The following is a 12,827-nucleotide window of genomic DNA, read 5'->3' on the forward strand; positions in this document are numbered from 1 at the left end:
TTCCTTGCCTGCTCTTTTTTCTTTGTGTTAAAATATTTTTACCTAAATTATGAATCACAGCCATTAAGTAATTCATTGCTTTGTAGCAGCTGCATAATATGAAAGCCATAAAGCAAACACCCAGCAAGCAACTCATGTAAAAAGGAAAAGTCTTCATTCTTTTTTCTCTGCAGTCCCTTAAAAGTGTCAACTGTAACTTTACTAACTTGTTTCTTCCGTGATGAAAGGGCAAGAAAAGAGAATTGTATGTGTCCTCTTTCAGAGTGTTGGCATGTTGAAACTGTAAGAAGGAATTGTTCAACCAACCTTAACGCCTTAGCATACAACAGATTTAATTATCTTCATATTGCACAGTAAGCCGTTTCTACTTAAAACACAATACCTCAATTTTTTTGCAAGGAATGTAAATGTCCTTAGTTAGAACATCTTGTTTCAGCTTTCTTCATCGGATCAAACCAGGAAGGTTAATGTGATGCGAAAGGTGCTGGTTTGCTCCCTAAAGTGTTTTTCAGAGCCTTCCGAGGCTCCTCTGCAGTTGGCTTTGTGGGAGTAGTGAACACCCCTTTTGTTGCTCTTTGATCATCTTTTCTATTTTTAATTTGAAGCCTACCACAGCTGTCTGGCTGCAAGGACATATTGGGGACATGCTAGAAGCTGACCTAGAAATGCATTTTTGCATACTTTCTGTTATTTTAAAGTTTTATATAGCGCGAACAAGATCTTTGCAGATATCAGAGCGCTTTACAGAAACAGTAGGTAGGATAAACAAGACTCTTAAATCAATATGAGATTCCGTAGACAGTGAGTTGCAAAAATAGGGTATCAATCATACAAGAGTATACAGAGTAATAACAATCAAGAAACAATAATATGGAAGCAATACAATGTCTAAACGGATAAGATTATAGCACCCCAGAGGGTGAGTAAACACAATGTTGAAAGCAAAGCAGTAGTCAGTAGTGGGTGCGTTGCAGGTTATTGAGGCACTCAAGTCCTAGTGTACAACCCAATAAACAAGTTGGAAATCAATAGTATAGCATCCGTGCAATGAATTAGATCCAGAAGCAGAAAAAAAAAAAGAAAAAAAAAATGGACTGACATAGATAAGTATTCAGACAGCCGATAATGAGGGAGCCAAATACTGTCATTGTTCCAGTATCAATAGTGTTCAGGTGTATTTAGCCATAAGGATGGCCTTCACCTCTTTCTTGAAGAGTATAGTGGACGGGATAAGCCTGGTTTCTGGCGGGAGTGCATTCCAGATCCTAGGTGCCATTCCAGAGAAGGAGCGTTTGTATGTTTTTTCCTTCCGGAATCTCCGTGGTTTCAGGAGGAGAGTGTTTGTGCTTCTGTTGGATCTTGAGCCTCCTGATATGGTCAGCTTATGAGAGAGGTAGTTGGGTGCCTTGTGGTGTACGGCCGAGTGTGTCATACAGGCAATTTTCAACTGAATTCTGGCTTCAATAGGCAGCCAGTTCAGGGCTTTTAAGTCAGGGGATATATGCGAGTGTTTTCTTGAGCCAGTGATGAGTCTCGCGGCCGCGTTCAGGGAGGCTCTTAGGGGAGCCTTTGTTGTCAGGGGGAGCCCGCTGAGAGCCACAATTCCGTAGTCTATGCGAGGAATGACTAAGGCTTGTACCACAGTTTGGAAGTCCTTGGGTGGTAGGAAGGGTTTGAGTTTTCTCAGCGTGTTGATTTGGAAGTTGGCTCCTTTAGTTGCTATGCTAATATGCTGCTGCATGTCGAGATTGCAGTCCAGTGTGATGCCAAGGGATTTCGCTGAGTCCACGATGGTGGGTTGGACATTGAGTGCGGTTAGATGATTGAGCCAGGTTTGGGTGATGGCCTTTTTCGCAGGAGGAGAGATCAGAAGGAACTCAGTTTTCAGAGCATTTAGTTTGAGGTGATTGTCGGCCAGCCAAGCTTGGGTGTTTCTTAGTGTGGCATTCAACAGTTTGATGTCTTCAGGGGATTGAAGCTTGAGGTAGAGCTGAGTGTCATCGGCGTACATATGGAAATGTACCTTAGAAGATTGAAGCAAGGTGGTGAGTGGTTCCATGACGAGGTTGAACAATGTGGGGGATAGGGAGGAACCTTGCGGGACGCCCAGTGTTACTGGCACAGGCGAGGACAGTGCGTTGTTGATCTTGAACCTCTGAGAACGGTTGTGCAGAAAGGACGTGAACCATTTGAGAACCGTCCCGGATATGCCCATTCTGGTATTTAGGAGCTCCAGTAGATTCTCGTGTTTGACCGTATCAAATGCTGAAGAAAGGTCAAGAAGGATGAGGAGGCAAGACTCATTGTGATCAAGGATTTGGAGGGCATCATTTATTATGTGTGTCATGGCCGTTTCCGTGCTATGCTTTGCTCTGAATCCGGATTGGTGAGAGTTGAGGAGGTCAAACTGCTCAATGTGTTTTGTCAGTTGGAGTTGTACGCATTTTTCTAACAGTTTTGCTAGAGTGGTGATATTGGTGATAGGACGATAGTTGTTTAGGTCGGCCGGGTCAGTTGTGGGTTTCTTGAGTATAGGCGTGACTTGTCCAATCTTGAGGGAGTCTGGGATGAGCCCTTGTTGCAGGGAACAGTTGATGATTTTAGTCCAGAGTGGGAGGAACAGGGGGGTGAGGACTTTAACAGCATTGGCAGATAGGGGGTCTGTGTGATGATTGGCGGGTTCCAAGGTGACCAGCAGCTTGTGAATTGATTCTTCGGAATAGGTGTCGAAGGACGTCCATGAAGCGTTGTTTTTAGCATGAGTGTTAGTTATGCATATGGAGTCGGCGAATCGACTTACATCCTTGATGAGATCGCTTCTTATAGTGTCGTTCTTTTGCTTGAAGAAAGCAGAGAAGTCTTCGCAACTTGGGATAGCCTTTGTTAAGTTGTTGGGTTGTGGAGGTTGCGTTTTGGTTTGGGTTTTGACTAACTCGAACAGTTTTTTGGTCGGTTTTTAGCTTGATCCAGCTGTTGGCTAAAGAATATTGATTTCGAGCGTTTGATTTTTCTGAAGTAAGCGTTTCTCTTACTCTTAAGCGTTCTAAGGTTCAGTGCTGAGGGGTCTGATCTCCACACGCGCTCAGCTAAGCGCATCACACGTCTGTCTTCATTGAGTCTGTCATCGTACCATGGGTTCGAGTTCTTGGTGGAGACTCTCTTCAATTGCAAGGGTGCGGCTTCATTGATTATTGTAGACATGGAGTCTAGGTAGAGGTTGGTCAATGAATGCACATCAGAGACGTCCGTCGGGGGAAGAAGGAGACTGCCTGTGTGGGCAGGCAAGGACTTTGGGTTAAGGTTCTTCAGGTCCCTCTTCCAAATCTTGGTTTTGGCAGGTTGCGCCGGGTTAAGTTTGACTTTTTCGTTGATGAAGAAGGTGATGATGTGGTGGTCTGACCAGTCACATGGTTCGATTGCGACTAGTTGGGTAGAGTCTTCTTTGGCGATGATAAGGTCAATGATAGAGCCTTTTTCATGTGTCGGACCGTTGCAGATTTGGGTGAGGTCAAGCGCGTTGAGGAAAGTCTTAAGGCTCTTCACCACAGTGTCTTTCTGGTCATTCCAGTGGAGGTTGAAGTCTCCCAGGTAAATTTGATTGAGCTGTCGACCGGCGTTGGTGGATATCGTGTCCATTAGTTGTTGGGAGAAGATGAAGTTGTCACCGGGTGGGTGGTAAATAACATGAAGGGAGCACACAGGTTTGCCCTCACTAGTAATCTCAAGGCAGATGAGTTCGCAGGAGGAGAGGGAGGGGGAGGGGCCTTCAGTGACAGCTAGGTTGCTCCTGTAGATGCATGCGATTCCCCCGCCCGTCTTGCCATTCCTGTCGAGTCTAATAATGCGATAGTTGGGGGGGACTAGTATGTCCATTATAGGTGTGGATGTTTCAGTTAACCACGTTTCAGTCAGAATGGCTAGATCAATGCCCCTTGATAAGATGAGCTCCGCGATGCCAGAGGAGTGCCTCCGGGCCGATCTGCAGTTGAGCAGGATACACTTTAGTCTAGGGGTGAGGAGGGTGGGAGAATGTTCTAAGGAGAGGGGGATATTTTTGAGATTACAGGGGACAGAACTTCTGTCGCTCAGTGTGGGTGGCCTGAGGGGATTTGTGAGAATCGTGGGTATGGGGAGGTGTGTTGTGGGTGAGCGTTTTGTGGGACCTGGGCCATAAGAGCAGAGTAGATTGTGTAAGTCTCGGCCCGAAAGGGTGTTTAGGGTGCGACGGGGACGGCCGGTGGCCTTGCGATCAGGGATAGAGGGCCAGCGCGGGGAGAGCAGGGTGGAACGGTTTGAGGGGCGAATGGAGTCCTTGTTGGGCGGGGAAGTGTAGGGTAGTGGGTGCCTGGGGTGTGTGAGAAGAAGTTCTTTGATGGTATGGAGCTCTTCCTTGACTTGTAGGAGGGTGGAGATGATCATGTCCAGTGTTGGATTGGGGATGGAATTGGAAGTGAGAGCAGTGGGTGAGTGTTTGAGTCGGGTAATGGGGTGGGAACTGGATCGAATGTGACGGGATGTGCGCGCGATGGAGCAGGGCTCTGCGGTCCGAGTAGGTGGGGTAGCGTTCGAAGGATGAGAGAGTTTGTGAACAGGGGGCGGGGATGAGGACAGGGGGCGGTTGATAGCGTGAGTGATGGCGCTTGTGGTAGGCGGTGTGGGTGAGTTGAGGGATGAATGTGGACTGGAGAGGGAAGGAGTGACAATAGGGGGGTGAGGGCTAAGAATGGGAGGGGATAAAGGATAAGGGGTTATGTTGAGGGAGGTGGTGTGTTCCGTGAGTCTGGCCGATGGGGTGGGGTAGTGGGGAGTGAGAGTGGGGGGGGAGAGAGGGTGAGGGTTGGTCATGTCGCGGGACGCGGGAGGTATGCTCAAGGTGGTGGAGGTGGGTTCTGCGCGACTTGTGTGAGGAGTGGGGTGGGGAATAAGGAGGGTGGGGGTATTGGTGATGTGTGAAGGGGGATGATAATCGCCAATGCATGAGGGGTGTGGGGAAGTGAGATCGGATGGGTGATCGATTACAGCAGCATCTGCGACGTTCGCAGAGGTTGTGTGGTGGGGGGTGAGGAGGGTGGGGATAACGGGAGTGAGCAAAGGGGGGTGATCTTCGCTAGTGCATGGAGGAATTTGGGGGATATGAACGGGTGGTATGCAATGGGAAGTATGATCAGGAGGGTGACTGATTACCGCGGATTGGGGAGGGGAGAGCTGTGAAATGTTCCTCAGCTGTGATGGGGTGCGGCTGGTGTTTATGGGGGAGAGGTCTATGTCTGTGATTGAGAGGTGTGGGGCAGCTACAATAGGTCGGTGGGAGATTAAGGTGCAGGGGGTAGAGGGGGAGAGATCTATGTCTGTGATTAAGGAGTGTGGGGTAGCTACAGAAGGTGGGTGGGTTATTAAGGTGCTGGGGGTAGCGGAGAGGTGCGTGTCGTTTTGAGGCTGAGCTATGTTAGCTGGGTTGTGATTGGAGGCTGTGCGGTTAGGGATGGGAGGACTGGGGGTGCTGTGAGTGGGGGTCCGTGGATTGGAGAGGTGCTGTTTGAAGGTGGGGAACATGTTGTCTAGTAGTTCCAGGTTCCTGTCTGTGGATTGAATTAGGACAATCCCGTTATTGTAGATAGTGATGGTGGTTCTGCCTGGGAAGAGTTGAGATGGTGTGATGGAGAGTGTTGAGCCATGAGCGGATTTCCTGGTAGAGGAGACGGTGAGTAAGGTGCAGAACACTTTTCTCCATTGGACTCTTCGTGTGGTGTGGAAGATGATGTCAATATTCATGGATCCATTCACCGGTGAGAAATAGGTGTCGACAAAGGGGGTTTCAGGGTGGGTCCTAAGGAAGTTATGTTTAAAGCGCTTAGCGGCTTTTTTGTTGGGTAATGGTGGGTAGATAATTTTATATGTGTGTTTGCCGATGAGATCCATGTTGGGTAGAGGTAGGCGTAGGAGGGTGTACAATAATGATAACAGGAGCAAAAAACAAGTGCAAACAACAAATTACATGTAACGATAGTGACAATGGTGAGCAGACTGAGTATATGAGGTAGCAGTCAGTCTGTTAGCTGGCTCTACTTGTTTTAGACTGTTCAGCTTGAGTTAGTCCCTCCTGTGGAGCATAGCCTGTTTACCTCTTTCCTGCGTGTCGCCTTGTGTTCTTTCATGACTAATCCCTTTTTGTGAACTCTTTTTTTTGTGAAGCACTTCGTAAGAATGCATGTTTTAAAGCTGCCTGTCCTCGCATGCTTCTCCTCCCCACCACACTCTGTATGACTTCTGTAAGGTGTTTTGTGGATTCTGCCGTCACTTTTACCAAAAGCTATTTTGAATTTTGCCTTGGTTTGTGAGGCGCATTTGTATGCATGAAAGTTTGTTTTGTTAAGAGGTCGCTTTTCACAGGATGTGCTTCACTAGCTGCCACGGTAAACAGCCATTAGTACGCAACTTTTTGTTCGCATACCATTACAACGCAAGCGTAACAACGCATGCGCTGTAACAACACGTAGTCTTTATTACGCATGTTATTACTTCGCATGAGTTGTTACAACGCATTGTTGTATTGTGTTTATGGCTGTGACTGAGAACCCGGCTCAAAGATGTCAGAAAGAAGGGAGCGATGGCATAAGTAGGGGAAAGGTGCTGGTGCCCACATGCGTGCAATTCTGTGACTGAGGACCCGGCGCCAAGATGTAAGAGGCTGTGATGACGAAACTAGTGGAGAGGCGCTGGTGGCCCGGCGGATCTGCAGGCTCCTGTGCGCTGGCTGGGGGCTTTTTTGGGGCAATCTGCTGCGAGTGCGGAGGCAGAGATGACGGAAGTAAGAGAGAGGCGCAGGTGCCAGGCTGGATCTGCAGGCTCCTGTGCTAAGGATGGGGGCATTTTTGGTTGACAACGTTTGCAGCCGAGGACAAGGGACGTGCACCGAGGAGAGAGAGGTAAGAGAGGCTGTGTATTTTTAAAGGGTTTGTGTTTGAGGAGTAGTGTTTTGGGGTTTAGGGTAGTTTCAGGGGGTCGTATAGGGTAGTGTTTCAGCGTAGGGGACGGACTGGGGATAGGGGTAGGGTCATGCTGGGCATAGTGTTTTAGGGTAGTTTAGGGGTGGGAGTAGTGTGGGTAGCATGGTAGTGTTTTAGGGTTTAGGGTAGTGTAGGGGTGAGAGTAGTGTGGGTAGGGTAGTAGTGTTTTAGGGATTAGGGTAGTGTAGGGGTGAGAGTAGTATGGGTAGCGTAGTAGTGTTTTAGGGTTTAGGGTAGTGTAGGGGTGAGAGTAGTGTGGGTAGCGTAGTAGTGTTTTAGGGTTTAGGGTAGTGTAGGGGTGAGAGTAGTGTGGGTAGCATAGTAGTGTTTTAGGGTTTAGGATAGTGTAGGGGTGGGAGTAGTGTGGGTAGCCTAGTAGTGTTTTAGGGTTAGGGTAATGTAGGGGTGGGAGTAGTGTGGGTAGCGTAGTAGTGGTTACGGGTTTAGGGTAGTGTAGGGGTGGGAGTAATGTGGGTAGCGTAGTAGTGTTTTAGGGGTTAGGGTAGAGTAGGGGGTGAGAGCAGTGTGGGTACCGTAGTAGGGTTTTAGGGTTATTATTATTATTATTATTAAAAAGGATTTGGTACCGCGCACATACACCAATTGGTTTCTTGGCGCTCGAGACCGGGAGGGAGGAGGACATTCAGGGGCAGGGCCGCTAGCCATGCGCCAGACGGAACAGGTAAGTTTTTAGAGAGTTTTGAAAGCAACGATAATCGGTAGACAGACGAATGGCAAGAGGGAGGGAATTCCAGGTAGCCGGAGCAAGGAAGGAGAAGCAAGCTCCTCCATGTTTCTTGCGGTTAAACCTAGGGGTGATCAGAAGGTTATGAGCCGAGGATCTGAGGTGACGGGAAGGGACATAGGCAAGTAAACAGGAAGAAATAAAGGCAGGAGCGCATGAAAACAGGGATTTGAAAATGGTGCAGGCCATTTTAAAAACACACCGCTGTGCAACTGGGAGCCAGTGTAAAGTTTTCAGCAAAGGGGTGACATGCTGATGTTTAGGCTGCCGAAAAATTAGTCTGGCTGCCTGATTCTGGACCAGTTGAAGTCGGGAAAGATGGCAGGCAGGGACCCCCACGTATAGACAGTTGGCATAATCTAGACGTGAGGTGATGAGGGCAAGGATAACAAGAATAAGGGCCTCTTGAGATAGAAACCTGCGAATCTTCCCGATTCGGTGGAGGTGGAAAAAACAAGCCGAAGTGACGGTGTTAATGTGAGGCCGCATTGAGAGGTCACTAGAAATAGTGACCCCCAAGCTCTTCACTGTGTTCACTGGACAAGGAGGGGAACCCAAAGCTACAGGCCAGAAGTTGGGAGACCAGGGAGTAAGAGAACCACCGGTCACCACCAGCTCCGTTTTACTGGGGTTGAGCTTAAGTTGATTAAGGTTCATCCACTCATAGATGAAGAGCATGGCGTTTTGAAAATTAGAACAGGAGAAGGGAGAAGAATTGAGAGGAAAAATAAGCTGCAGATCATCTGCATAGTTAAAAGCAATAAGTGAAAACTGCCGAAGGGAGACAAGAAGGGGCTGCATATAAAGATTGAACAGAAGCGGGGACAAAGCAGAACCCTGGGGGACACCACAGGAAAGAGAAGATAGAGGGGCAGAGAAGGAAGAAAGCCGGACAGATTGAAAACGAGAATGAAGAAAAGATACCACCCATGACAGGGCCAAGCCAGAAATGCCAGCATTTCTGACACGGTCGACCAAGATACCATGGTCGACCGTGTCGAAAGCGGCTGAGAGGTCTAAGAGTACAAGGGCCTGGGACAGATTCCTGTCAGCTCCCTGTTTCAGTGTGTCCATGACTGCCACCACAACTGCCTCAGTGGAATGGGCGGGTCTAAACCCAGCCTGTCGGTCGTCGAGGAAATGAGTTTCCTCGATAAAGGCACTGAGGCAGCGGGTGACATAGGTCTCTAAGACCTTTCCTAAGTAAGGGAGGAGGGAGATGGGGCAGTAGTTGGCTAACGTGGAGGGGTCAAGGCCCGTTTTTTTTAAAATGGGAACCACCACAGCGCTTTTAAAAGCATTAGGGACAGAGCCTGACAGAAGAGATTGGTTTAAGAGATCAAGAGGGGGGCCGGGGCAAGCCGCGAAGGCAGCTCTTAAGATGGACGTGGGGCAGCAATCGTTAGGCGAGCCGGAGCTCACAGTCTGAAGCAATGAGAGAAAAGTATCCAGGGAGATGGGGGGAAATTTAGAGAACGAGTGGGGATTCGGGGGGGGGGGGGGGAGAACAGAATCATGAGGCAGAGTAGTGAGGGGAATGTTATTTTTAATCGCGGAGATTTTGTCCGAAAAAAGAGTTGAGAGAGTTACACAGGGCTTGTGTGGGAAGGGGCTGAGGGGTGACCCGATCAGGAAGGGAGAGCTCAGCTACAATAGAAAAAATTTCTTTGGTCTTGGATGCCGAGGTCAAGACCTTCTGAGAAAAATAACATAGTTTGGCTGAAATGATCGACCGTTTATAAGCCTTTAATAAATCAGAATACGTGACTTGGAGTAAAGGGTCATAATTCCGCCGCCAACGGCGCTCAGCCTGTCTAAGGCGGAGTTTGTCCGCCTTAAGAGTGGAGGTAAACCAGCGCTGAGCGTCGTGGGGGCGTTTGGACTTAACAGTTTTGATGGGGGCAACAACATCACAGGCAGAGGACAGCCATTGGTCAAGAGAGGTAGCTTGGGAGTCCAAATCAGAATAGTCAGGGAGAGATGATGAGGCAAGAATAGAGTGGAAATGGGGGATGTCAGCCTGTTTCCAATTTCGAACCTGAAGGTTATGGGGGATCGGAGGACGGGTAGGCAAGAGTAAATGCAAGGGAAAGGAAATAAAGAAGTGATCAGACCAGGGGCAAGGATAGACCAAGGGAGAGGGGATGTCAAGGTTAGTGGACCAGATCTGATCTAGTGTGTGGCCTTTATTGTGTGTGGCCACGAAGATGTGTTTGGAGAAATTTAGGGTAATGTAGGGGTGGGAGTAGTGTGGGTAGCGTAGTAGTGTTTTAGGGTTTAGGGTAGTGTAGGGGTGGGAGTAGTGTGGGTAGTGCAGTAGTGGTTTAGGGTATTGTAGGAGTGGGAGTAGTGTGGGTAGTGTAGTGTGGTAGTGTTTTTAGGTTGGGGTAGTGTAGGGGTGGGAGTATTGTGGGTAGCGTAGTAGTGTTTTAGGGTTTAGGGTAGTGTAGGGGTGGGAGTAGTGTGGGGAGTGTAGTAGTGGTTTAGGGTTTAGGGTAGTGTAGGAGTGGGAGTAGTGTGGGTAGTGTAGTGTGGTAGTGTTTTTTGGGTTGGGATAGTATAGGGGTGGGAGTAGTATGTTGTGTAGGTATAGGGATGTTACTTACCTTGCATACTTTTACCACAAGTAAGCCTTTACCACGCATGCCTTTGCGTTGTAATGGCATGCGTGGTAAAGGCATACTCGTGGTAAAAGTATGCGATGTAATGGTATGAGATGTCATTGACATTGCGTAGTAATACCCGCGTTGTAATGGCATGCGTGGTATTACTATGCAATGTATTGACCTACATTCGCTGCAACAGCATGCAGCCCACTGGTATGCAAAAAAGCTGTACTTTGTTTTTACGCTTGCTAAGATTTGTAATTTAATTAGCCAGTGAAGAGATCTTGGTGTTATCTTTATATCATGCAAACAAACATCCATGGCCCACTGGCTGCTTGACCGGGGCAAATTGAGTTTGCCCATCAAAGAGCTACCTGTCCACGTCCATAAAAGAAGAGATGGACAGCATCGTCCTTCAAACTTCATTTAGTAAATATTCAGCTACTTTCTAGGAATGTTGCTTTCTCATCAGAAGAAAAATAAGTGTTGTTTCCATTACCTCGTCATTAACAGATTGTTGCTGTGACTTTCAAAACCCTGCGAGTAATGTCAACAAAGTATAAAACATTTTCAGATAATTGTATCAAAATGTATCACTGGCAAATACTGTTACCATGACTAACAGTGTCGTGCCCCCAACTAAGTTGTACACGCACACTAAATTTGTTTGGCGTGATCATTGCGTTAGGTGCTCCAAAGCAGCCGAATCGTGGCTGCTTTCGTGTGCCAGTCCCAGTAACTCCCACCGCAGCATAGGCCATGGAAGAGATTTGGCCACAGGTTAGTTTACGACTGAAAATGAATTTAGAAGTGATCCAGTTTTCAAATTTTGTCCACTGTTGATAGATAATAAATACAATTGTGCGGGTGAGATTTTGCTTCCCGTAACCTCTAAATAAACTGCCATTTCCAGGTAGCATCGTCTTCTGGCACTAAACATTCAACCTTTCTCGGTAGCCTGAAACATCTAGTCCTCTGTATACCACTCTGCGCATCCATGACTAGTGGGCAGATATCTCCAACAGATATACATATTTGTTTAAACCTTCATTTAACGCGAAGGTAATCGCTTCTGTTATCACTAAATATTCGTTCTACCTAGTGGCTATCAATATCTGTAATTTTCCCTTTTCTGGTAACTGTTCAATGTTGGGACCTTTACAGTTGCTTTCCGATTTGGTGGGCATCCACTTCTGGCAGCCTCCATCCTACAGTTACTCTGATTTGTATTTATGTTTGGATCTTCACTTTCTATCGTTTCTGAGTAGCTTCATCACTTGGAGAAGTGGTTCTTCTAAGCCAGGGCGGCCCATTTCTGGAGCATTAGCGTTGAGGTGCGAGTTCACTCTTTCACCTCGATCAGCTGAGTATTTAGTGACAGTTTCATTGATGCTAAGGCTAGAGTGCCAACTGTGGTCCATAAGCCCATTCATTGTGACTTCAAGTGGGCCTCCGGCCCTGTGTAGCATACCTCTTGGCATGTAATTATGGGCAGTGTCATTGGCTGCCTTGGATGACCTTGTGAGTGGTAACAGTCTCTTGTCCCATCTGATAATATTAGATGCATATTGGTGGAGTGATTATGTTTTGAGAATTGCTGCGTTTAAGGAAAAGAGAGGGATGTTTAGGAAATAGCTGTATATAGCAGAAAGGTGGTTCCAACCAGAAGCCAATGTGTTAAAAAGGGTTCCTAACTTCCGGCTGGTGGCATCTTGCCTCTGAGGATCTTTTGCTGGGCGACTGCAAGGGGTGGGTGGGTGTAATAGCGATCCCTGAATACCAACAAAAGAGGGGAGTGACCTGACACAGTGGGGCTGCTGTAGGGACACCATATGAAGGTTCCTTTCTCTGTCCAGCTCCAACTCTTCTATCCCTGTTGGATATGGGTGGGGGTATTGGACACGAGGAATCAATGTGAATATGTTTTGTGTGTTCAGTCGTTACCTGATAGAGGAAGTGTGTGAGTCAGTCAGTTTTTCTATTGCAATGCTGTCCTGACTAGGCCTGGGTGGTAAATTCTGTTCCACTCGTGGAATTTGCGGAATTTGGGTAATTTCGCATTCCGTGGAGAACGCGCAATTGCCCAAAATTCTATGTTCCGCAACTTCGCAAAGTTTTTGCTTGTTCGCGTTCTCAAAATGTGTGTTTGCGAGATATTTCCCCAGAGCACGCAAACAGCGATTACGAACAGTAATAAAGCATCGCGAACAAGCAATTCCCCGTGTTCGCTGAATTTCTGCTTGTTCGCGGAGATTTTTTACCATTTCGCTGAGATTTGCATAATGTGATTACGCAAATTCCGCCCACCCCACATTTACGACTTGTAGTTGCCATGGGGGCAGGTGCAGGGTTGGACATGTAAAGGCAATGGTGCAACTTTAGAGATCCTTTACACTGCTGAGAGACATGATGGAGTGTTAGTTGTGCAGGGTTAAAATATGAAGACATAAATTGAAAAGGCATCTTAGA

The 12,827-nt window shown here is 47.5% G+C and overlaps 1 protein-coding gene across 1 annotated transcript in view; it reads left to right on the top strand.

The window, feature by feature from the left end:
• The window catches only part of WDR11 (WD repeat domain 11), a 635,868-nt gene that overhangs the window by 453,279 nt on the left and 169,762 nt on the right, over positions 1 to 12,827 (top strand). The gene's annotated exons all lie outside the window — the stretch shown is intronic.

This window comes from Lissotriton vulgaris, chromosome 5 (assembly GCF_964263255.1).
Source record: "Lissotriton vulgaris chromosome 5, aLisVul1.2, whole genome shotgun sequence".
NCBI classification, from domain to species: domain Eukaryota; kingdom Metazoa; phylum Chordata; class Amphibia; order Caudata; family Salamandridae; genus Lissotriton; species Lissotriton vulgaris.